General features: G+C 33.1%; 1 long non-coding RNA gene across 1 annotated transcript in view; it reads right to left on the bottom strand.

Annotated features, from left to right (window-relative positions):
• Positions 1–12,148: 12,148 nt before the first annotated feature.
• The window catches only part of LOC144288231 (uncharacterized), a 70,669-nt gene continuing 59,230 nt past the window's right edge, over positions 12,149–23,587 (bottom strand). Inside the window, exon 3 of the long non-coding RNA XR_013356200.1 lies at positions 12,149–12,287. This is a non-coding gene — a long non-coding RNA (uncharacterized LOC144288231). The remainder of the gene's footprint in view (positions 12,288–23,587) is intronic.

Below are 23,587 nucleotides of genomic sequence, written 5' to 3'. Positions count from 1 at the left end.
CTTTGGGTCTAAAATGAGTCTCTTGGGTAGCCTTGGTGGCTCAGTGGTTTAGTGCCACCTTCGGCCCAGGGTGTGATCCTGGAGACCCGGGATCGAGTCCCACATCGGGCTCCCTGCGTGGAGCCTGCTTCTCCCTCTGCCTGTGTCTCTGCCTCTCTCTCTCATGAATAAATAAATGAAAAAAATGTTTAAATACATAAAATAAAATGAGTCTCTTGCAGACAGAATATTTATGGGGCTTGCTTTTTTATCCACTCTGATACCTTGTGACTTTTGATTGGGGCATTTAACCCATTTACATTCAGAGTTACTAATTTGAATTTGGTGCCATTGGATTACTTGTAAAGTCACTGTTTCTGTATGTTGTTTTTGTTCCTTTCTGGTCTATGTTACCTTTGGGCTTTCTCTTCACTTAAAGGATTCCTTTTTTAATATTTCTTGTAGGGTTGGTTTGGTGATCACAAATGCTTTTAGTTTCTGTTTGACCTAGAAGCTTTTTATCAGGTCTTCTATTTTGAATGACATTCTAGCTGTCTAAAATATTCATAACTGAATATTTTCCTCATTTAGCACCCTGAGTATATCATGTCAGTCCTTTCTGACCTGCCAGGTCTCTGTGGAGAGGTCTATTGCCACTCTAATATTTCTACCCTTGTATGTTACAGGCCTCTTGTCCCCAGCTGCTTTCAGGATTTTCTCTTTGTCTCTGAGATTTGCAAGTTTCACTATTATATGTCTGGGCATTTACCTATTTTTGTTGATTTTGAGGGGGATTCTCTGTGCCTCCTGTGTGGACTAAGATGCCTATTTCCTTCCCTGATCAGGGAAGTTCTCTGCTATAATTTGCTCCAATTTACCAACTGCCCCCCTCTCTCTTTCCTCTTCTTTTGGGATCACAATTGTTTTATATTGTTTCACTTTACTGTGTCATTTATCTCTTGAATTCTCCCTTCATGATCTCTAGTTTTCTCAGCTTCTTTATTCTCCATCATTTAGTTTTCTATATCACTAGTTCTCTCTTCTGCCTAATTTATCCTAGCCATTTAAGCTTACGTTTTTTATTGCATCTCATTAACAGCTTCTTTATTTTGACTTGATTATATTTTAGTTCTTTTATTTCTCTGGAAAGGGATTCTCTAGGGTCTTTTTAATGTTTTTTTTTTTTTTTTTCAAGCCCAGCTAGTTTCTTTATAATCGTTATTCTGAACCCTATTTCTGACATCTTACTTATATCCATACTGATTAGGTCCCTGGAAGGTAGTACTGCCTCTTATTCCCTTTTTTGAGGTGAGTTTTTCTGTCTTGTCATTTTACTCAGGGAAGAATAGATGAATGAAGGAGCTAAGTACTAAAATGGCAATAATCACCCCAGAGAAATCTACACTAAACAAATCAGAAGAGACCTGAAACTGAAAAAGAGAAAGAGAGAGAGGAGGAGAGAGGAAAAATATAATCAGACAAATGAACAGAATAGAGCAATACACTGGATCCTGTGTGTATTTTAGTCCATTTGTTAGAAAACGAGATCCCAAAATTATAATGAAAGAAAAATTTATATGTACAAAAAATTATGAGAGGATAGAATGTGACTGTAAAAATAAAAATTAAAAGACAAAAAAGGGAATATAAGCAGACAGGTGAACAGAACAGAGTTCTGAGTTTATTTCGGCTGGTTTGTTAGAAGAAACTACATCTCAAAATTGTAAAGAAAAATATGTGTGTGTGTGTGTGTGTGTGTGTATTCATAATTATAATATATAACTAAAACACATTGAAAGGATAGATTGTAACTGTAAAGATGAAAATTTAAAAGACTTTAATAAAACAGAAAAAAAAAGAAGCGAAAAAAAGGAATGTGGATATTATGTAACGAGAATAGAGCCATACACTAGATTCTGGGCATATTTTGATCTGTTTGAAGAAACTGCATCCCAAGATTGTAAGGAAAGTAAAATAATTATATATGTATATATTTTAGGTTAATGTTTATATATATAGATAGATTTATATTTTTATATTTAATTTTTAATATATAAATTTATATAAGTTTAATTTGGGCTTTCTCCTCACTTATATATTTAATTTATGTAATATATAAATTAAAGACAATGAAAGGGTAGACTGCAACTGTAGAAATGAAAATCAAAAAAGAAAGATTTTTTTTAAAAAATTGATAAAAAAAGAGTTGATAAAATAAGAAATTGGTTGAAAAAGAAAGAGAAAAAATTAAAATTGAAAGACTAAATACACTATTCCACCTAGGATTGCACCTCTACTTCACCACCTGAGCACCTTTCAGTCAGAGATATCCCTCACCAGAGCAGACTTCTAAAAGTTTCAATTTTGCACTCCACAGCTGTATCACTTTCCAATAGTTGGCTAATGGAGGCTCCCTTCCCCCGAAGTTTATCTTCCAATATATTACTTGGTATTCACTTCTCCACACCCCCTACCTTGCAGAAAGTAGTCATTTTCTATTTGTAAAGTTGCAGCTATTCTTTTCTTAGATCTCTGGTTGGGTTTAAAGGTGTTCAGAATGATTTAGTAGTTTGTGGAAAGAAAGAGCATCATAAAAGGAATAAATGAAGATAAGTTAAATTTTTTTTTATTTTAATTTTGATTAAAGATTTTTTTCTTGATAATCTATAAAATAGCAAGTCATTGTTTTTTTTTTAAAGATTTTATTTATTCATGAGAGACCCAGAGAGAGAGGCAGAGACATATGCATAGAGAGAAACAGGCTCCCCAGAGGGAGCCTGATGTGGGATTTGATCCCAGGACCCTGGAATCATTTCCTGAGCCAAAGGCAGACACTCAACCACTGAGCCACCCAGGTGTCCCAATAACAGCTCCTTGAAAGTAACAATTGAATCAATGTATGAATCACAGCATATCAATAAGTGAAATGTATGACAGAAATGTAACAAAGGATAAGAGGATGGAAATGGACATGCTGTAAATCACCTACAGAGCACATGAAAAGCAATAATGTCATAAAAGTGGAATCATCTTACACCATGCCTGGGTGGGATTATTTCTGGTATGCAAGACTAGTTAAACATTCAAATATCAATCAATAGAAGCTACCACCATATCAAAATAGAAAGAAACATCATATTCTCATATCAATTGTAAAAACATTAGACAAAATCCAACACTGATTTATAGTAACATTCATCAAACTATGAATATAAGGGAACTATTGCCATGTGATAAAGAATATTTACAAAAATCTTATAAAATAATAAACCAGAAATTTAACTCCTGAGATCAAGGATAAGGAACAAATATATTTTCTCGGCATACCTATTTAGTATCATACTATAAATCCTAGCTGGTGAAATAAGACCAAAAAGGGAAACTAAATGTATAGATTGGAATGAAAAAATCTGGTTTTATTTGTACATGGCATGATCATTTACATAGAAAATTCCAAAAACCTGACCAAAAAAAAAAAAAAAAAAACCTGTAACTAATAAGTGAGTGTAACAAGATCAAAAGAAAGTAATATACAACAGAATGCTTTTTTACATACCAACAATTGGCATTTGGGATTTAAAAAAATATGTAAAGTAGCATGCAGTAAAATGGAATACTCAAGTATGAATCTAATGAAATAAGTGCAGGGCTGATGTGGGAAACTATAAAACAGTGATTCAAATTCAAAGACATTCCAAATAAATGGAGATACATTCCAAGTCCACAGATTGGGTTATGCAGTATTATTTTGATGTCAGTTCTTCTCAATTTGATCTATAGATTCAATACAATACCAGTCAGAAACTCAATAAAATTATTTTATAGGTATCAATAAACTGATTCTAAATTTCATATGGAAAGGTGAGAGAAAAAAAAAAAAAGGAAAGGTGAGAGACCTAGCATAGTTAACAAACCCTAAAGAAACAAAGAGGTGAGGGTGAAGTACTTGAACTAACATATCTCAAGGCTTACTCTGGGTTTATGTGCACTGGTGAAAAAATAGACATGCGCTATTGGAACAAATTAGAAAGTCCATACTTAAACTGAAATTATAGTCAACTTTTCTTCACTAAAGAAACAAAGGCAATTCAATGAAGAATGACTGACTTTTATCATTTAGTCATTTTTATCATTTGATCATTTTGAGACAATTGAATATTGATTTATAAAACCACTAATCTGGGCACAGATATTACAACTTACACAGAAGTTAATTCAAAATGGATCATAGATCTAAATATAAAATGAAAAGCTGTAATATTTTGAATGAAACAAAAAATGACAAGACATGTATCTGATATGTATTAGATATTAGATACAATAATGATAGAGTTTTCTGTGAAAGAAAAGATAAGATAGACCTTCTCTGTATTACAAATTTCTGCAATTCAGAAGTTGCTGTAAGATGAATGAAAGACACATCACACAACTAGGAGAAAATGTTTGCAAAATATATATCTGACAATTTGATCCAAAATACACAATACTTAATATCAATAGTAAAAAAATAAAAACTGGCCAAAGATCTGAATAGAGACCTAAATAAGGAACATCTACAAATGCTAAACAAGCATATAAAAAAGTTGCTCCACATCATTTGTCTTAAGGCAATTGCAAGGTAAAACAAAAATGAGACATTATTAAATACCTATCTCAATGGCAAAAAGCAAAAATAAGACCAACTACTGGCAATAATGCTGAGAAACAAAAATCTATTCATAGGAAATGCCAAATGGTACAACCACTTCAGAAAATGATTGGACAGTTTTTCCAAAGTTAAACATAGTTTTATCATACAATCCAGTCATTGTGTTCCTAGGTATTTATCCAACTGATTTAAAAATCATTTCCATGCGAAAATCTGCATATGAATGTTTGTAGAAGCTTTACTCGTAATCACCCATACACAGAATTAAAACAGTAACCTTCAAAAGGTTAATGTATAAATAAACTGTGGTGTATCCACACATGGTGTATTTAGCACTGAAAAGCACTCTGCTGCCAAACAATGAAGGCCGTGGGTGAATCCTAAAGACATAATACTGAGTGAAACCAGTATGTCTAAAACCACTACATACTTTGAAAGGCCTCTGGGGGAGGAAAAGCATAGAGATATAAAATTACCAGCGGTGATCAGGGGTTTGAGATTGGGAGAGAACTTAAGAGGGGAAACGAAAGAGATGTTGTAGGCTGGTGAGACTATTCTGTGTAATACTGTAGTAGTGAATACAAGCTATGACACAATGGCCAAATTCCATAGAGCTTTACCGCACAAAAATTAAACTGTACCATTTGCAAATTTAAAAATGCATTGGGGAATCTCAGGGTGGGGCGCCATATGCGAAAAAAGACTCTAGATGTATTACTAATGTATGAGTGAGTTGAGAGAAAAGGTTCTGGCCCAAATAACCTTGGAAATGAACGGACATTATAAAACCAAAGGCAAAAATGATTTCACCCGACCCTGTCTTCTAGTTGACAAAGCTGTTTCCTATGGGAATTAAACAATCATGTCAGATGGTAAGGGCCAAATTTCTCACAGAGCGGGAGGTTACAGATATGCAAGTTAAGGAGGCTAGAATGATCATTTTGGTAATGAATTAGGACTGGAGATATCCTTAAGAGCCAATGTTTAGATAAATATAGATAAAAATGTTAATATATGGGAATATTTCCACGCATGTTTCTATACCCAGGTTTTATGCATACATTCAGATTCTTTGGCTCTGTCATTTTAGAGGTCCTAGAAGAAAGAGCTGCCTTCTCTTCCATGCTCAGTTTAAAGTTCTATTTAAAAGACTTCTCTCTGAAATGTTTTTCATATTTAGCAATTTTTAAATTCAACCTGGCACCTTTTTCCAGGAATGGAGTTCCATTATATATGATGTAATAATAGACTTGCTTAACTATTTCCACATGAAATTGTAGTCTGTATAGGATAATCAAAGGTGTATGATAAAGAATCAAATGTAACTTCCAGAAGTTAATAATAATAATAATAATAATGATAATGATAATAATAGTAGTAGTAGAAGTATGTTCTCAAAATGAAGTGGGAATTTGAGTAGATAAGCAAGAAATACGTAATTTTTTTTAAAAAAGCACGGTCTACCTTGTCTTTGGGAGTCATGCTTCAGTTCAACGAAGAGTACATATATTAAGTATTAAATAATTATTAAAGATAATATAATAATTGAACACTAGAGTACTGCCCAATTAGGTGCTGGCTTATTACCCCATTCTGCCTTTTCTTAAAGAAGCGATTCTCTCATTTATTTCATGGGAAATTTTGCATGGTTGACAATATCATTATTACTATTATTGCTACTACTGCTGCTACTACTGTAATTATTATTATTTCTTGTAAACATAAGGTTCATCTCTTAGTAAGTAATAATGTTTCATTCAGAAGCAGAATCTATAGATCTCATTGGGATGGTTTTTACAAGAATCTATATTCAATCTCGAATTAATCATGGGGATTCTAATTAAAATAACTAGTAAAGATAAGCATAATAGAATTTCTAAAAAGAATCCTAAAGGAACAAGTTCCCCTGGAGCTACAGGGTACAATTTCAGATTTTCTCTTTATATTAAGATACAAAAGAGATCATATACAATAGTGTTGCAAATTATCCACATTTTTTATCCCTTTTATTAAGGACTTGAAAAGCAGATCAGTTTAAAAAAAAAAACCACACAAAACAATAATTTTTATGCTGTGTAACATAGGCTGTTTCTTGGAGATAATATTTTGATTCAATTATGTCAGCAAGCACCGTAATTTCTATTGATGAACATGGATTGACATAGTTGTTTAAGCCTATAATGAACTAAATGTTATACAGAATACAATTTTCCTCTTCATTTACCTTAATTTATTCTAGTTGTAAATGCCATTGACTTCCATGATTACAGAATAAATCTCACTGTAGGATCAATTACTACAGTTTAGAATAAAACTTGAGTTGTTTTGTAATTATATCCACTGGGTATTCTATTTTAATTTAAAATAGCTTTTGCCAAAATACTGGAGCCTTAATAAATGACACACAAGATTAAATTTGTGCCATTCAACATGAAATTCTCAAAATTATTATAATGCTACTTTTCTTCATATTTGGTTAATTTCATCAGTATCTAAAACTATATATCCAAAAAGATGTTTTCTGGATTTAATAGATAATTTATCTATTTTAAGTTAGTAAATTTATTTCTCAAAATTTTAAATGTGTATTTTTATACTTTTGAATTTTAATGACTTTTTCTTTTTGTGAGAAAGACTAAATATACCACTTAATAAATTTTGTCATCATTGAATATAACCAAAATGATGTCCTCTTTCAAAAAAGGTGAAATAATTGAAACATCAAGTCAATTTTAAAGAAAGAGCTTTAAATATCTTTTGCCTAATATAAATGTGAAATTTAAAATACATACTCTCTTAAATCAGTGGTTCTCAAACTGTATGGTTTCCAAATACTTTTTTACCTTCTAGAAAAAAATATTCTGGACCACAAAGAATTTGGTTTTATATCTATACATATTTATCATGTTGGAATTTAAATAGTTTTTGAGGTAAGAAAATAATACACATGCACACATTTCAATAGTTGGCAGAGCAGGGACCCAATCACAGTGTCTTATAACTTGTGGAAGATTCTACTGTTCACTTATGAGAAAAGGGAATTCAAAAGACTGAAGTTTTCTTGTAGTCCCCATACCATAAATTGAAAACTTCTGCTTTACATTAATGTAAATAGTCATGTTATTAGACTCTAGTTTAAATTTAAATATGAATATTATCTTTCTCTTCATTGTGATAGACTATAATATACCTATGAATAATATATCTTCTGGCATTTTAAGTAACATTTATTTTTATAATAGCTCTAAGACAATGATTCATCTCTTTTAAATTACTTGTTTTATTTGATTGCATGAATATAATTGAATCAAAATTATGGAAACCAGGTGCTTAAGAAAGGGAGGAACAGCTTTTGTGTAAAAAAGTATGGTTGTGTACTTCTCAGAAATTTTATACTTTAAGCTCTGTTTCTAAACAGAGATTTTAAATGCTACCATGATTATCGGTTTCTCTAATATACTTCCAAAACTCCAGTTCATGTCTACGGGTGTTTGTTGACAGATAGCATCTATATTAGTGTTTCTTTTTAGCAAATAAAAAAAGCCTTCCTATTTTAAAATGTAATGACTAATTTTCTATTTATATGAAATGCTGTTAATCACTGGTTCACAGGATAAACTACTAAGTAGTTTTTGGGCTAGAGGAAAAGATAAAACAATTTAATATGGTTTAAGATAGAAAAAAAATGGAGACGTAAAAGAAAGTTGTCATTTATATGCTAACAAGGAAGAAGAAAAATTACATATCATACTCATATAAGAAAAAATATTCCTTTTTTTCACCAGTGATATCTTAATTGCCACTCATTAAGAATAGAATATACTAAAGCCTTGACTGTTGGAAAGTCAGAATTACCAAACTTATTGATATTAAGGATAAAAGGGATCGGAGAGTGCAGGAGTTATGAGAATATTTAAAAGGGACCTAGTGACAGTCTCAGTGACAGTTGGGCAGCCATAGGAAGTAGTTTCACATAGAATCTGAGAGAGGAGTAAACCCTGGCTAGTACTCAGATGGAAGGGTCTTTCTGAAAGAGAAAAAAGCTGATGTCAGAGGGCATTTACAAAACTCAAGTTGATTCACAATATCTAGAGTAAAATTAGTTTAGAGAGAGTGATAGAAGATGCTTCTGCACAAGTGAGCACAGGACAGATTCCAAAGGGGTGTTACATTCTTATCCTGATGTGTCTCTATGTCTCTGTGTCTATCTTTAACTCTGTAATAAAACCATGTAATACAATTCTACTCCCCCACACACACCATATGCATGTTTTTACTGTCAAGGAAGATATTAACAATTAATTAAAGACATTGTGTGCAAACTAGGACTATCTTAGGCAACCCAACTCATAAGCCATATGACATAATATTGCTATTGTCTTTATTTTTTAAAATATTTTATTTATTCATGAGAGACAGAGGCAGAGGGAGAAGCAGGCTCCATGCAGGGAACCCAATGTGGGACTCGATCCTGGGACTCCAGGGTCATGCCCTGAACCGAAGGCAGGCCCTCAACCACTGAGTCACCCAGGCATCCCAACTATTGTCCTTATTTTGATTATTGTTTTTGCTATATCCATAATCTTAATTCAACTGAAATTTGCATGCTTTTTGGGGGGTTAGGATATTTATCAGGGAGTTAAGAAAGACATATAAGCTAAATAATTATAATGTAAAAATATTAAATCCTTGGTAATTTCATCACTTTGCTATTTTCTCAGAAAGTTGGCCTTTCCCATTTAGACTGGACAAACTAACTTACTTTATATTCATGAAATACTAAAATGGCATATTTTTCAAAGTTCTCTTACCCTTTGCTTCCACTTTTGACATACGCATATTGCAAACCTACTTAATACAATATTTGTAATTACCTAGGATGCTCTTTTACTTTAAACAGAAATAGATAAAGATAAAACTAACACATGCTTTCATTGCCTTTGAATAAATGTCAAGTAGACCTAAACAACTACCAGGGTATTTTCCCTTGTAGGAGTGATCATCATAGAGCTGTGAAATTGTCATTCTCTTGTCCCTAGTTTGTATTTATTTCTTTTGTAATACATTATTGGGTGAAGTTATTTGTCAATCTTGAGCCTTGCCACTAGGAAAGCGATAAAATGGTTTATTCTCTCCACTAAAAAAGATGATGGAAATGTCTATCACATAAATAAAAGAGATAAAATGGAGCAATTTAAAATATAATCCCCATGAAACATTAGTATAAGTGGTGAAGTAAAGACCTCTGCAAATTCTCTCCTACATAAAAGCAATGATAAAACTGACAAAATAAAATGTCAGAATCAACTTCTTCAGAACTCTGGAAATTAGCCAAAGGTTTACAGCAGTTCAGGGAGTGTTTATTCAAATAGGGTGATGGGAGGCTGAGTTTTGATAAGAACAGAGAGCTTTGTGATGTCTTAATTTACCTATTCCCTATATCATTCTGTCCAGCCCTATAATACACTTAAAAAACCAATGGCGACAATCATGGTGAAGCCAATAGCTTTGCAGCTACCAGAGGAGTCAAGTAAGATTATAGGTCTTTCAAAGTCTTATTCCTAAAGAGTTGCTATTATTTGACCAATCTGGTAGTTCTCCGTACAACACCACTTCCAAGATCGCCTGTATTTGACCTGACATGGAACTCCTATAGAGGAATAAACTTCTCTCCAGGAATGATCGTGAAAAACCATTATAGGGAACTGATTAATTTTGGTCCCCTGACTTGAAAATAAGACTTGGGGCAAATGGTAGGTAAACCAAAAATGTTTGAAAGGAAACATTGAAAAATAAGATGTCCATAGAATCCTAAAAAGCTCCAGCATATTCCTGGGGAGCTGTAAGGCCAAACACTTAGATATAGGTCTATGTTTTTGCCTAGGAAAGATTTGAGACTGCCTTAAATGCTCTTCTTGGCCTGACATTGAGGCTTTGCTTAAGCAGGAAATGAAGACAGAGGCAGAATTGTTACCTGACTGGCTGAGTGTTGAAGATGTGCTCCAACACACATACAAACAGACACACAGCCTCTCATAAGAGGTTGTAAAACACAGAGATTACAGGTGGTTAAGGACACCTCTGTGCAATCATTAACTGACCACTAAGCTAACTGAGCAGAGGCTCAAGTGGCCAAACCTGGCAAGGAATATTGACTTTACAAAATTAGCTCTGAAAAGATATTAAGCAAAGAATAACAACATGCCCTGGAGATGATTGAGATTCTGATTTCCAGAACTGATGTGTTATGTTACTTAAATTTGAAGGTTTCAGCAAAAGATTATCAGACATTCAAAGAAGTTGAAAACCAGCAGTTTAGAGGAGACAATATTTATTTTCTAGAGCCATAGAATATTAAACAAATTATATTCTGTTTCTTACCATGAGATACTAATTTGTACTGGATTATCTCCCTCATTGTAAATAATGAAAACAATGAAAAAAACATATGTTATAATTGTTTATAGATATTGAGCTAAAGGTACGGGATGTCATGGGATGTTAGTCCCATAAGAAGGAAAGTAAATGATGTATACTCTATTATCACACTGGGTTTCTGCCTGGAAGTATTATGGGCAAAATTTTAAGGAATGATATAATTAGCAGAACATCCAGTTGTAGAGACAGTAATCAGAATAGAAGAAATTATGTGTCTGGAATCTGAGAAATGTGAATTGGAAAGGAAGGAGAGAACCACAGAAGTGTACATAGGATCCTGATGATTCTGTGGGTAAACAATAAGCCTCACATGAAAAGAGTGAAACTCTGTAAGTCCAGGCAAATGATGAGTCCTTATGTGTCTACAAAATTATGTCTAGAATGATAAGTGGATTTAACAAGGTTGCAGGATAAAAGATTAATATAAAAATCCAGTTATATTTATATATGCTAGCAGTAACAATTAAATATGATATTTAAAAACATTTACGCTAGAATAAATAAAATATGTACAATATTGGAACAATAAAAAAACTGAAATATTGCTAAAAGATATTGGAAATACCTAAAAATATACCATGTTCATGGATTGGAATACTTATTATTGGTAAGTTAACTGTGCCCAAATTGATCTACAGATTGAACATACTTTCAATCAAACAAATCCCTATCCACTAGTACTTTTTGTAGAAAATTGAAGGGTTTATGGAGAAAGAGCTAGAAGTAAAGGTAGAAAGAAATATATGTATTATATAATATACATATATATTATATACATCTGTATAATTGAGGGATCTAGAAAAAGCCAAAAGAAAATTTTGGAAAATACCACTATTTGATTCTAAGACCAGCTATAAAGCTACTTACTATAAGTAAGAATGATACTGGTAATTGATAAATATATACAACAATGTCATTGAATAGATAATCAAGAAACAGACCCATTATTTGTCCATTATATCATAATTAAGCTGAAAAAAAATATATACCTACACTTTAAATGGTCAATTTATGTTTTTAAATGATGCCATAGAGGAAAAGAAAGGTTTTTTTTAAGATTTTATTTATTTATTCATGAGAGACACAGTGAGAGAGGCAAGAGACACAGGCAGAGGGAGAAGCAGGCTCCCCTCGGGGAGCCTAATGCAGGACTCGACTCAGGATCCCAGGATCTTGTCCTGAACTGAAGGCAGACATTCAACCACTGAGCCATCCAGGTGCCCTGAAAAATAAAGTATTTTTAACACATAATGCTAGAACAACTGGGTAGCCATAGGGAAAAAAAAATCGGCCTCAATCATCATGTCACAACATATGTGGAAATTATTATTCAGCTGGTAGGGAGGCTAAATGAGACAAAGATTATACAACACACATTTTTATATGGTCAAACAGAGACATTCCATGAGGCCAGGCAATTATCCTGGGCATTTACATTTGATAAATGAACTGTATGCCTACAAAAATATTTTTCAGAAACATTAATAGTGAACCTATTAATAATAATAATATCCAATACTGGAAATAGTTTGGATGTCTATTTATAGATGATTGGTGATGTACGTACATTAGAATACCACACAGAAATGAAAAAGAAAAAAGAAGATAACCACACAACTTGAGTTCATCTCAAAGCATTATGCTGAGTGAAAGAAGGCATGCACAAAGATTTATGTTAGTCACAACTCATTGAACCTAATACTTAACATGAATTAATTTTATTGTATATAAATTATACTTCAAAGAATGTGATAAAAGATATTTCAGGGGAAAAAATCCCATTATAATAAAGTTAAAGTTAAAAGCTAAAGTCAAAACTCTTTATAGTTTCACAGAAATATTTTCACTGAAATATATTTAATTTGAAGTCTTTTAATATTTAAGATGAAAATAGAAATCAAAATCCTATATGGGAAATTCTTAACAACCAGTTTGATTGATTCAGATTTTTTCCAGGGAAAATATTTTTTTCCTTTCAAAAAATGAAATGTTTTTATTTAATAATGAAATTCATGAAACCTGTTAGGTTTCCCTTATTTACTTTAGATACCAGAATGCAGTGACTAAATATGCTTTCAACTATATCAGTGTTTTACTAAATAGATACCATATTTGTTTCCTTCTCATTTTACATTTAAATTAGTGTAAGTATGTATACAAGTACCATATTGTATATGTGAGTTTACTGCAAATACCTTTATACTTTAAGTAGATTAACAAATGCTTTGATTACAGAATTACTTAACAAAAAAGAAAAAAAATTATCAGCCTTTTCCTAGTTTTAGTAATGAAATGTCACATGTAAAGGCTTCAGCCTTTTTATGGACAAAATCTTTTATTCTCCAAATATAGATAATATAAAATTCAGTGCTCTGCAAAGTTTGGTGTTTTTTATTTAGAAAAGTTGTCCTGGGGATTAGTGCATTTATTATGTCATTATGTCATATTATGTCACCTCATATATGTCCGGTACTCAAGAGGGAGAGGGAGCAGACTCCACGCTGAGTGGGGAGCCAGACATGGGACTCAATCCCATGACGCTGAGATCATGACCTGAGATGAAACCTAGAGTCAGGCTCACCGACTCTGCCACCCAGGAGCCCCGAAATTCAGCTTTTAATTAAGGTGAAATTTTAGTGCCCATCCCAAATTACCTTTGCTCTCAGCATAATACCTCATTGGTAGTATTACCATTCCATATTACCTTGGCTGGTCATGGTTCTTTACACGGTCAGGAGACTCAGTCATTCATTTCTTTTGGGGTCTGGACCATTCGTCGTCCTGCCTGAATTAGTCTGTTGTGGTTTTCCATTGACTTGGATCACGGCATGGTTACTAAGAGACATCCCAAAGAATCTCCTGTGTCCCCGACACAGTCTTCCTTCCTTCTTTGGTACAGTGGCACAATTCTCCTTAGAAACGATCATCAGTGGCCCTAGCCAAGATAATAATATAGTAATAACTCATTGATTTAGTCCTGGGGAACCCAAAGTGACATAGTAATAGTCTTAACTTAAAAACAATCATTATTAATACTTTTCCTTTTTGATAAATTCCTTAGGGTTTATCTATTTAGAACAATGATGTATGTATGTGAATAATATACATATATACGTATGTTATATATCATATTACAATATCCTACGATATAGGAGATATCCTCTCGTATTCCTGACATTGGAAATTTGTGTGTTCTCTCATTCTTAGGGACAGTTACTAAAGGTTTGTTGGTTTTACTAATTTTTTCATAGAAATATTTTTTGGTTCTAAAGATTTTCTCTCTATTGTCTACCTGCAAATCTCTTTCATAGAGTTTTTAATTCTCTTTTAAATTTCCCTTCTAGTTTATGTTTAATTTGTCCTTTTTTTTTTTTTTTTTCATCAAGCTTGTGGTGGAATTTGGGTCACTTATTATACATCCTCCTTGTTTAATCATTGGGAGCCATACATTTTCTATTTATTGTTCTAGATTTATTCCACATACTGAGCATGTTGTGCTTTAATTATCATTTAGGTCAAAGTATTTCCTTTTTTTAAAGATTTTGTTTATTCATGAGAGAGAGAGAGGCAGAGACACAGGCAGAGGGAGAAGCAGGTTCCCTCAGGGAGCCCGATGTAAGACTAAAACCCAGGACCTTGGGATCGTGACCTGAGCCGAAGACAGTGGCTCAACCACTGAGCCACCCAGGTCAAAGTATTTCCTAATGTTGTTTGTGATCGACAAATCCTTGACTTATGTAGTAAGTTTACTAATTTCAAAACCTTTGGACATTCTCTAGAGGTCTTATTGTTATTTATTTTTAATTTCATTCTATTTCTGTTAGAGAATCTGTCTATACCTTTTTGTCCATTTGGTATTTACTGAGTCTTATTGCGTAGTCCAGAAACATGAACATTCCCTATACACAAAATAGAGGCGTTCTGCAGTTTTTTGTTGCGGTGTTCTATACGTATCTGTGTTAGATTAGTTTTGTGATAGTGTTCTTTGAATTTTCTATATTTAAATTATTTTTTCCTTTTTCTTCATTACTGAGGTAAGCATTTTAATTCTTCAATTCCGAAGGAGCACTGTTTTATTTTCTCTTTAAGCTCATTATTTTTGTCTCATATCTTTTTAAGTTACTTTATTATACTTTTAGAACTATTTTGTCTTCTTGATGAATTTACATGTCATTGTGAAATCCTCTAGTTTCTGATAATATCCCTTACCTTGGAGTCTATTTAGTTTACCATTAATACAGTTAAGTGTGCTTAGGGTTTACATAATATCTCCTCACCAATGTACTTAGACTTAAAGTGTCTGTAGCATAAATTGATGGTATCTGTTTATTGATTTTAATACATTCTGAGAATGTTTGCTTTTATTATTGGTACTTAGTCATTTTACCTTTAGTATAATTATGTACACAATTGTGTTTAAGTTCACCTTTTGTTCATTGATTTTGATCTACCATAGCTGTGATGTGATTCATTTTTCCTTCTATTCTTGAGATGTTTGTTTCCACCTTATACAATTTTTTTTCATCTTGAAGAATTTTCCTTGCTATTTCAGTACTGTGGGGTTCTATTTTTTGTTAAAATGTTTTCATTTGTTATAATTTCTAAAGTATTTTTATTATACATAGAATTCTAGGTTAACAAAGTACATATTTTTAAACAACTTAGTTTCTTTTATTGCCTTTTTTACTGTTACTGATAAGAAACCAGACATTTTTCCTATCTTGCATTTATTTTAATAATGTTCATTTTCTCTGACTGTTTTCATTATTGCATCTTATTTTTGGTTTTAGCAGTTTCTTTGTGATTTGCCTAGGGGTGTGTGTGTGTGTGTGTGTGTGTGCACATGCGTGCGCGTGCAGGTGTGTTTAGTATTTTTTTCTCTGTGTGGTTCAGTTTAGATAATTTTTATTGGCCTCCAAAAATGATGTGTTTTATACTAGTAGGCAGACAATTTCAGGTGAATTGCCTTGATCTAGAGTAGAGTTGGTTTTAGGTTTTATTTTGGTGAGTTTATTTCAGTTCTGTCTTTAGTCTTAAACTGTACCCCTTAATCCTATTATGCAACCCTTATCCTTAAGGCATGATTTCTGGATTTTCGCTGACACTAAGAGGTTTTTGCCAAGATCCTTTAACTCAGCAGGTTTTGTACTCCTAATCCTGTCTATACAGCTCTGGGTAGCTGCTTTCATCTCTTTTCAGCAATTTTAGACTTCCTGATGTGGTTTCCTGCTGTGTTCCTGCAGGGTGCCCTCTCAGCCTCCTTTTGCACAGTTAGAAAGTCAACCATAGTTTTGAGGTGAAACTGTATTGATTGGATGGTTCATTCACCCTTCTGTTTCTTTTAGCTGAGATTCTCCTCTCTTAGTGTGCAGCCACTCTGGAAACCCAGCTTCAAGTTCTGATTCCATAATCCAGTAAAGTATCTTGTATAAATTGAAAAGTTTTGTCCATTATGTTACTTTATAAAATATTTTTTTCTCTTAAGCTTGGTTTCACTCTGATTTTCTGCTTTCATCGGTTTTTCATTAAAGTGTTCAAACTGTTATATTGCATTGTACTATATTTAAGATATAGCATATTACATATTGTATATATTACACGTATGTCATGACATATATAACATATGAAATAATATGTATTTGTAGTTTATATAGTTTATTACCTCTGGAGAAAGGCTAATTAGATATAATTTATTTTGTTATTAATGGAACTTATATTTCTGAAAATCAATTTTTGTTTTAGATTTATTTTAAGTAGAAAAATACTAAATTCATTTCAAAATTAAAATATAATTAATTCCTAACATTCTTTGTGGATGTTTAAAACACAAAATGAAAAATAAAACAATATCAAATAAAAATACTGGCTATGAAATGAATTGATCATATTAATAATGTACTAAATGTTTGGTGCTTTAAGTTTATAAACGTAGTTACCATTTTAATTGTTCTAACAATAATCCTACGAACCAAACACTATAATCTCTTATGTACAGATGACAAAGGGATATCAGAAAAATAAAGTGACCCACCCAGGTTCTATTATTAGGAGACAAAGCCTTGACTTGTGCCTGTTTTATAATAACAAATCCAGTGTTGAGACTCAAATACCAAGGACTTTTTCTATGAAGATCTTTTGAAGTGCCTTAAAAGATGGAAGGTTGATAAAACTGTTTCAGTCAAGACAAGGACACATGGGAAATTTTGGATTGGGAAATTAAAAAAAAAAATAGGTGTACCATTTATGAAATCAGAATTTCCTACATTCTAAAACTTGCATCAGGTAGTTTTTATATGGTTAGTGAACAAATAAGAATTTTGTTTTAGTGGTTCAATGGTTGAGCGTCTGCCTTTGGCTCAGGCTGAGATCCCAGGGTCCTGGGATTGAGTCCCACATCAGGCTTCCCACAGGCTCAAGAATTTTGTTCTTTGCAGTTCTTTCTCTGTGGGAGACAATAGCAGTTTGAAAGTGTAGATCCTGTTTTTGTATTTTTTGGGGACTTCATCAAGATAAGAAGCTTTTGCACAGCAAAAGATACCGTCAACAAAACACAAAGACAACCTACAGAATGGGAGAAGATATTTGCAAATGACGTATCAGATAAAGGGCTAGTTTCCGAGATCTATAAAGAACTTATTAAACTCAACAGCAAGGAAACAAACAATCCAATCATGAAATGGGCAAAAGACATGTTCTTTTAAAAAATTTTTAATTGCAGTTAGTTAACATGCAGTGTTGTATTAGTTTCCAGCCTGCAACTAGTGGTTCAACAATTCCCTGCAACACCCTGTGCTCATCACAAGTGGACGCCTTGATCCCCATCACCTGTTTCGTCCATCCCTCACTCACTTCCCTTCTGATAACCATTAGTTCTCTATAATTAACAGTCTGTTTGTTGAGGTGTCTCTCTTAATTTTTCCCTTCGCTTGTTTGTTTTGTTCCTTAAGGTCCATATATGAGTAAAATCATATGGTATTTGTTTTTCTCTGACTGGTTTATTTCACTTAGTAATTATATTTCCTATTTTTAAGCACTTGGAAACCTTGGGAAGGTTCTCACTTTTTACTCCAGATGAAGTCTTTCCTTTAATGATGAAATTTGGCACCCACTCTTTTCCCTGATCCTAATTCTTCTTCTTCCACTTCTCCTTCTGCAGTCACAATTTTTCAATGAAATCTGAATATCTGGGATATTGCCTGCACACGCATGCACACACACACACACACACACACAACCTGCATTTTCATGCATCATCCTCTAAATAAATGAGAATAAATCCTTTAAATAAATGAGAATCCTTCTTTGTAGCTTTGCTTGGGACTAAAGATAAGTGTGGGGAGAGGAAAAAGAAGTCTGTGAAAATCCAAAATGTTATGCCCTGCATACTAAGCTCAGACACACACACACATGCACATGCACACATACACATTTGCTACTACTTTTAGTTCTAAGAAGAATGTGCTTCAAAATAAAAGAAATTCATCAGTGTTAAAAAATCCCTGCAGATAATGCTTCACCTGAATTACCTTCTTCAATAATTCAGATACTATCATGACAGCAGTGAGATCTGCTGAGGCAGATTGTTCTGCAAGATTTGTTATGCAAACCTGTGTTCTTTTGGAGTTTGGGAACCTATCTTTACTGTCCTTTTTTTTCTTTTTTTTTTCATCCTTATTGTTGTTAAATGAAATATGCTTTCTTCTTTGTTTCATTTTCATACAACTGGGTAAAAAGCCAAAATAACTAATTGTTTATGACTATTCACTAATTATTTTACAATATAAAAACTTACATTTTGATTCTCATCTCACATCCATAGTCTAGGAATAAGTCCTAATCTATATCCTCTCATTATCTTTGTGTAGGATTGTATTTGTGCAGGCTTATTTTTGTTTCCCATTCTTGACTTATGGGGTGGGGGAAATAAATATATAGGAAAAGCTGCAAGTTTAAAATTTTACATGCAAATGTAAATTAATATTATCGTTCAACTGTAGTGGCTAAAATTGATTTATAGGGTATCTAGGTGGGCTATTTAACACACACAGCTATAACCGTACCATCAATATATTGAAGAGAATGATGTTTGGTGAGTCAGTTAGTGTTTTACCTTGCACAGGGGAGGGAATTAAATATTTTTAGGATACTTGAACTTCTATTTAATAAGATGCCAAAGATAGATGCATGTTTTCAGTTTTGAACTCTGTTGTCACAGTATATCAGATTCATTGTAGGACACAGTGTAGAAATTAAACTAGTCTCTGGATAAGGACACAGCTAACTAGACAGTGGCAACAATAATAAAGCTCAAAACTGCTGAACTTTTGCATCTAGATGTCCCATACATTACTCTTCTCAACATGCTTAAAGTTTAATTAATGACAGCTCCCCCCCAAAAATCTGTGATGTCTAATATATTTCTGAATACCTACAATTTTGATGCTGAAACCAAAAATATTATTCTTATCCTTGATTCCTCCCTCTTTCTCAGATGTCATTTCATTTTTTTTTTTTTTATTTATTTATGATAGTCACAGAGAGAGAGAGAGAGAGGCGCAGAGACACAGGCAGAGGGAGAAGCAGGCTCCATGCACCGGGAGCCCGACGTGGGATTCGATCCCGGGTCTCCAGGATCGCGCCCTGGGCCAAAGGCAGGCGCCAAACCGCTGCGCCACCCAGGGATCCCTCAGATGTCATTTCAAATGAGCCAAAACCCCTGTCTTATATTTCCTGATCATTTTTCTAAAGCAGGCTCTTCTCTCCTTCCCTACTGTTACCACCTGGGGCCAGATCCCCCTAACTGTTGTGAAAACTTGTTAGTTGAGCTCTTAGCTTTCAATTTTGTCTGTCTGTTTCATTTCCACAACAGCAGTAAGTTATTCTAAGGAACTGTGGAGGCTCTAAGCAAATGGCTATCTGAGACTGGTTTATAGTTTCAAAATGCTTGATAACAAGAGAACTTGTGTGTGAAACTGCATTTGTATTACGTTTGTAATAAGATTTCAAAAATATTAAATATTCCCTCAAAGAATAGAGGAGACTATTTGAAGTGGGTGAAAGGCTGTTAAATTCCCGCAGAAAACCCTTCAAGCCATAGCTGCTAAGAAACACATCTTCTCCCCATTTCTGCCTCCTGCTCAGATCCCTTTAGCAATGCCCTGTTATTCTCAAATCGCGTGGTTCAGAAGACTCTTTGAGAGCTGACGTCTCCATCAACATCTTAGTTTCTTAGCACATCTCTTCCTCCACTTGCTCTGTCTGCCTCACACAAATATAGCCACTTGCATTACTGTAAATAGGATACAGCCTTTGAACATTGTCTTCCCTCCGCCTAGAACACACTCCAGCCTGGCTAACTCTTCGGTAATTAAACAAATGACAGATTTCAGCTACACTATACACTCTTAACAGACCCTAACACTTTGAAACTGCAGGTGCGTAAATATACACACACACACATATTTATACTTCTATATGTATATATAAATATACATAATAAACATTTATATACTACCTGTAATAAATGTGCGTGTGTGTGTGTGTGTGTGTGTGTGTAATGCCAACACTTATGCAACTAGCTATGTACCAAACTCTAGTAGTGTTTTCCAGAATTTTGTCAGGAAGAACAAAAGAAGGAAGAATAAATTAGTATGATCAATATAAGAAAATGAAAGCAGATAAAGAGACAGAACATTTTGTTCTGCTGTAGTCACATAGCTCTGCTTGATGACCACCCTCGAGAAAAACATTAAAGAAGGAAGACAAAGTTGTAAGAATTCTGTTATTCTGTATTTTGGAGACAAATAGTCTGGTGCTAAGATAAAAGCCAAAGAAAATCTATAAGGGTGGAGACGTCTCTACCTCTGACTTGGAACTGGAAGGGATTCCAAGACTTGCTATTTTCCAGTGCACAGTATTTAGCCGAAAGAATGAGCTAAAATCAAGGGCCTAATGTTAGAGCATGCATGGTGTGCAAAGACATTGGTCAGGGAGCTGTTGTAAAAGACCAAGTGGCATAGATCAGCGACTTAGACTAGGGTTGTAACAATGGAAAAGACTAGAAATGCTTGGATTTGACATAATTTTTTAAAACAGAATCAGTAGTTTGTCCTAACAAATTAGAGTCCGTATGTGAAAAGATGAGACTCCAACTTACTGAATCTAAGCAGCTGGTTGTATTCTGAGGTTGTGAGACAAGTAGCATAAATTGCTAACTGTCTAACCAATACACAGTCTAGCTTTCTGTCTTAGTAATAGATCCTCACATTTTAAAATAGATTTCAAAGGATATGTGGAGAGCAATGTCTGAGAAATTTTATTCTATCAACATAGTCTTGGTGAAAATAAGCAAGACTAAAGTTAAAAAATCTCCACAGAACAGTTACAATGATTAGCTGCACCAACACCTAAGCAACTCACCAAATTCTATCTTCATAGAATTTTTCTCTCACTTTCCCTGTTCCAAGGATCTGTTTTTAAACATAAAATGAATATTTCCACCTCTTCTCAACCCCCTACAACAGCCTGGATATAACCAGTTTAAACTTGTTTTCTGATTCTGTCCAATTCTTTTTATGCATTTTTCTCAGAGATGTAATATTTTGATTAATTCATTTTTAGTACCTTGCTTCCAATCTAAATTAAAAACAACATCATTTTTGCTCACATGTCATAGGAGTCGCATGACCACAACTAACTTTGGAGGTAGAAAACTATAATTCTCCTCATGCACAAAGAAGGATCAGAAATGCTGTGGTTTGTCTTCCACAATTAGACCATATTTTTTGTGGTATTTTCTTAGTTTATTTGAGTACCATGGGATACTCTGCCTATCATTCTACTTTAAGCGTGCATACCCAGCCATCAATTAAAAAATTTAATGCAAAAAATTTAATGTAAAAAATTTAAGGTAAACTTTAATAAAATAAATAAAGACACATTCAATAATAATAGTCTCCAATATTCTGAGATTGAAAAATTAATATTATTTTGTTAAAAATTGAACTCCAAGTATACCTTTAATTCCCTTCACCTATTTCACCCATCCCCCTACCTACTTTCTTTCTGGTAACACCTGCTGTTCTCTATAGTTGGAAAACAAATATTAGAATATTAAAACTAATTTTTTGCTCAGTGTCATGAAAGGAATAGATAAAGATGAATAAAAATCTGTAAATAACACACTGTTTCCACTAGATTTTTTAAAATGTTGAAAGTCGTTCTATTATTAGCAATTAATTAAGGAGGCTTGAACATACTTTTGTGAAAATGTGTTTAATTAATCTTGATCATTGTATTGATTTATTTTCAGGATAGTACAGATGATGCATAGTATCCCAAAATCTTATAATGTTTTTCAATCAGGTTTCAGATAGAAAGAAAATAGAGATATTGTGGAGAACAGAAGAGTTACACGGTCTGGATTATGGTTTAGCTGCTTTGTGAAGAGGAGACTGAAGGATAACAGTTATGATAGTGTAGAGACATGTTAGCGAGCCTTTCAGATAATAAAGGGGAGAAATGATGGTGACTTGAACAAGATTTCAATATACATTGATGAGCATAATTTAAGTGAGAATTTGTCTAAATTTCTGAATAATTTTAATCAAATTACAGTATATTCCTGCAATATAGATGAGTAAGACAATAAATATGCACAGCTATTCAGATCATGGCTTCAATGTTTAATTTAGAATGCATAGATACAGTTGTGAGATGAAATAGATTTGATATCTTAGTATAATGAATATGAAAATTATATAATTTTATACTCACATGATCAAATTTATGTCCATTTACATCCACATATCAAACTTATGACAAAGGATTTTCAGTATTTTATTAATAATTTAATGATGACTTTAGAGTCAAAGACTTAATGGGCCTATTTCAGAACGTTCAAAAAGAACTATTTTGAAGGGGTTCTCAAAGAGCTTATTGTCAAATTTTAGCATTACAGTGAAGATTACTTTTTAGTCTAAAACATTTTAATCGTTTGAAAAGCTTCTCTAAGTCTTCAAAACATTCCATAAAATCTGAAGTTGTTGAAACATTAAGAGATAAATTGCTTATCAGTTTGAGAGCAGGTGTCTGAATTACTGAGGACTAGAGAAATACAAATTAAGTACAAATGTTAACTGCTCTATAAACCTGAATGTTTTGGGGAAGTGATTATATGCACTTTTGTTACTGTCAAACCCGAAAGATAAATCTAAAATGGAAAATTTTGTACAGATTTTCCTTTAAGTCTTGGTGTGCATGTGAATTGTATATGTGTCCACGTGTGAGTGTGATTTAAATGGTAGACTTTATTGACTGATCCTTCAATTTTAAATTGTCTAATATCTTTGGCACTAATGACACGGAGGTCTATACAACTTTGTGCTTATGACTAACACTATATTTTGCACTTAGAAATTTGCTAAAAGGATAGATCTCATAATAAGAGTTGTTACTAAAATAATAAAAACACTATGCAGAGTAACTCTGCCAACAATTATCAGACAGTGTCCAAAGAGACCT

Source organism: Canis aureus, chromosome 18, assembly GCF_053574225.1.
Source record: "Canis aureus isolate CA01 chromosome 18, VMU_Caureus_v.1.0, whole genome shotgun sequence".
Classification (NCBI taxonomy): Eukaryota; Metazoa; Chordata; class Mammalia; order Carnivora; family Canidae; genus Canis; species Canis aureus.
Note: the sequence above shows the minus strand (reverse complement) of the source record. Positions and strands in the feature narration are given on the sequence as shown.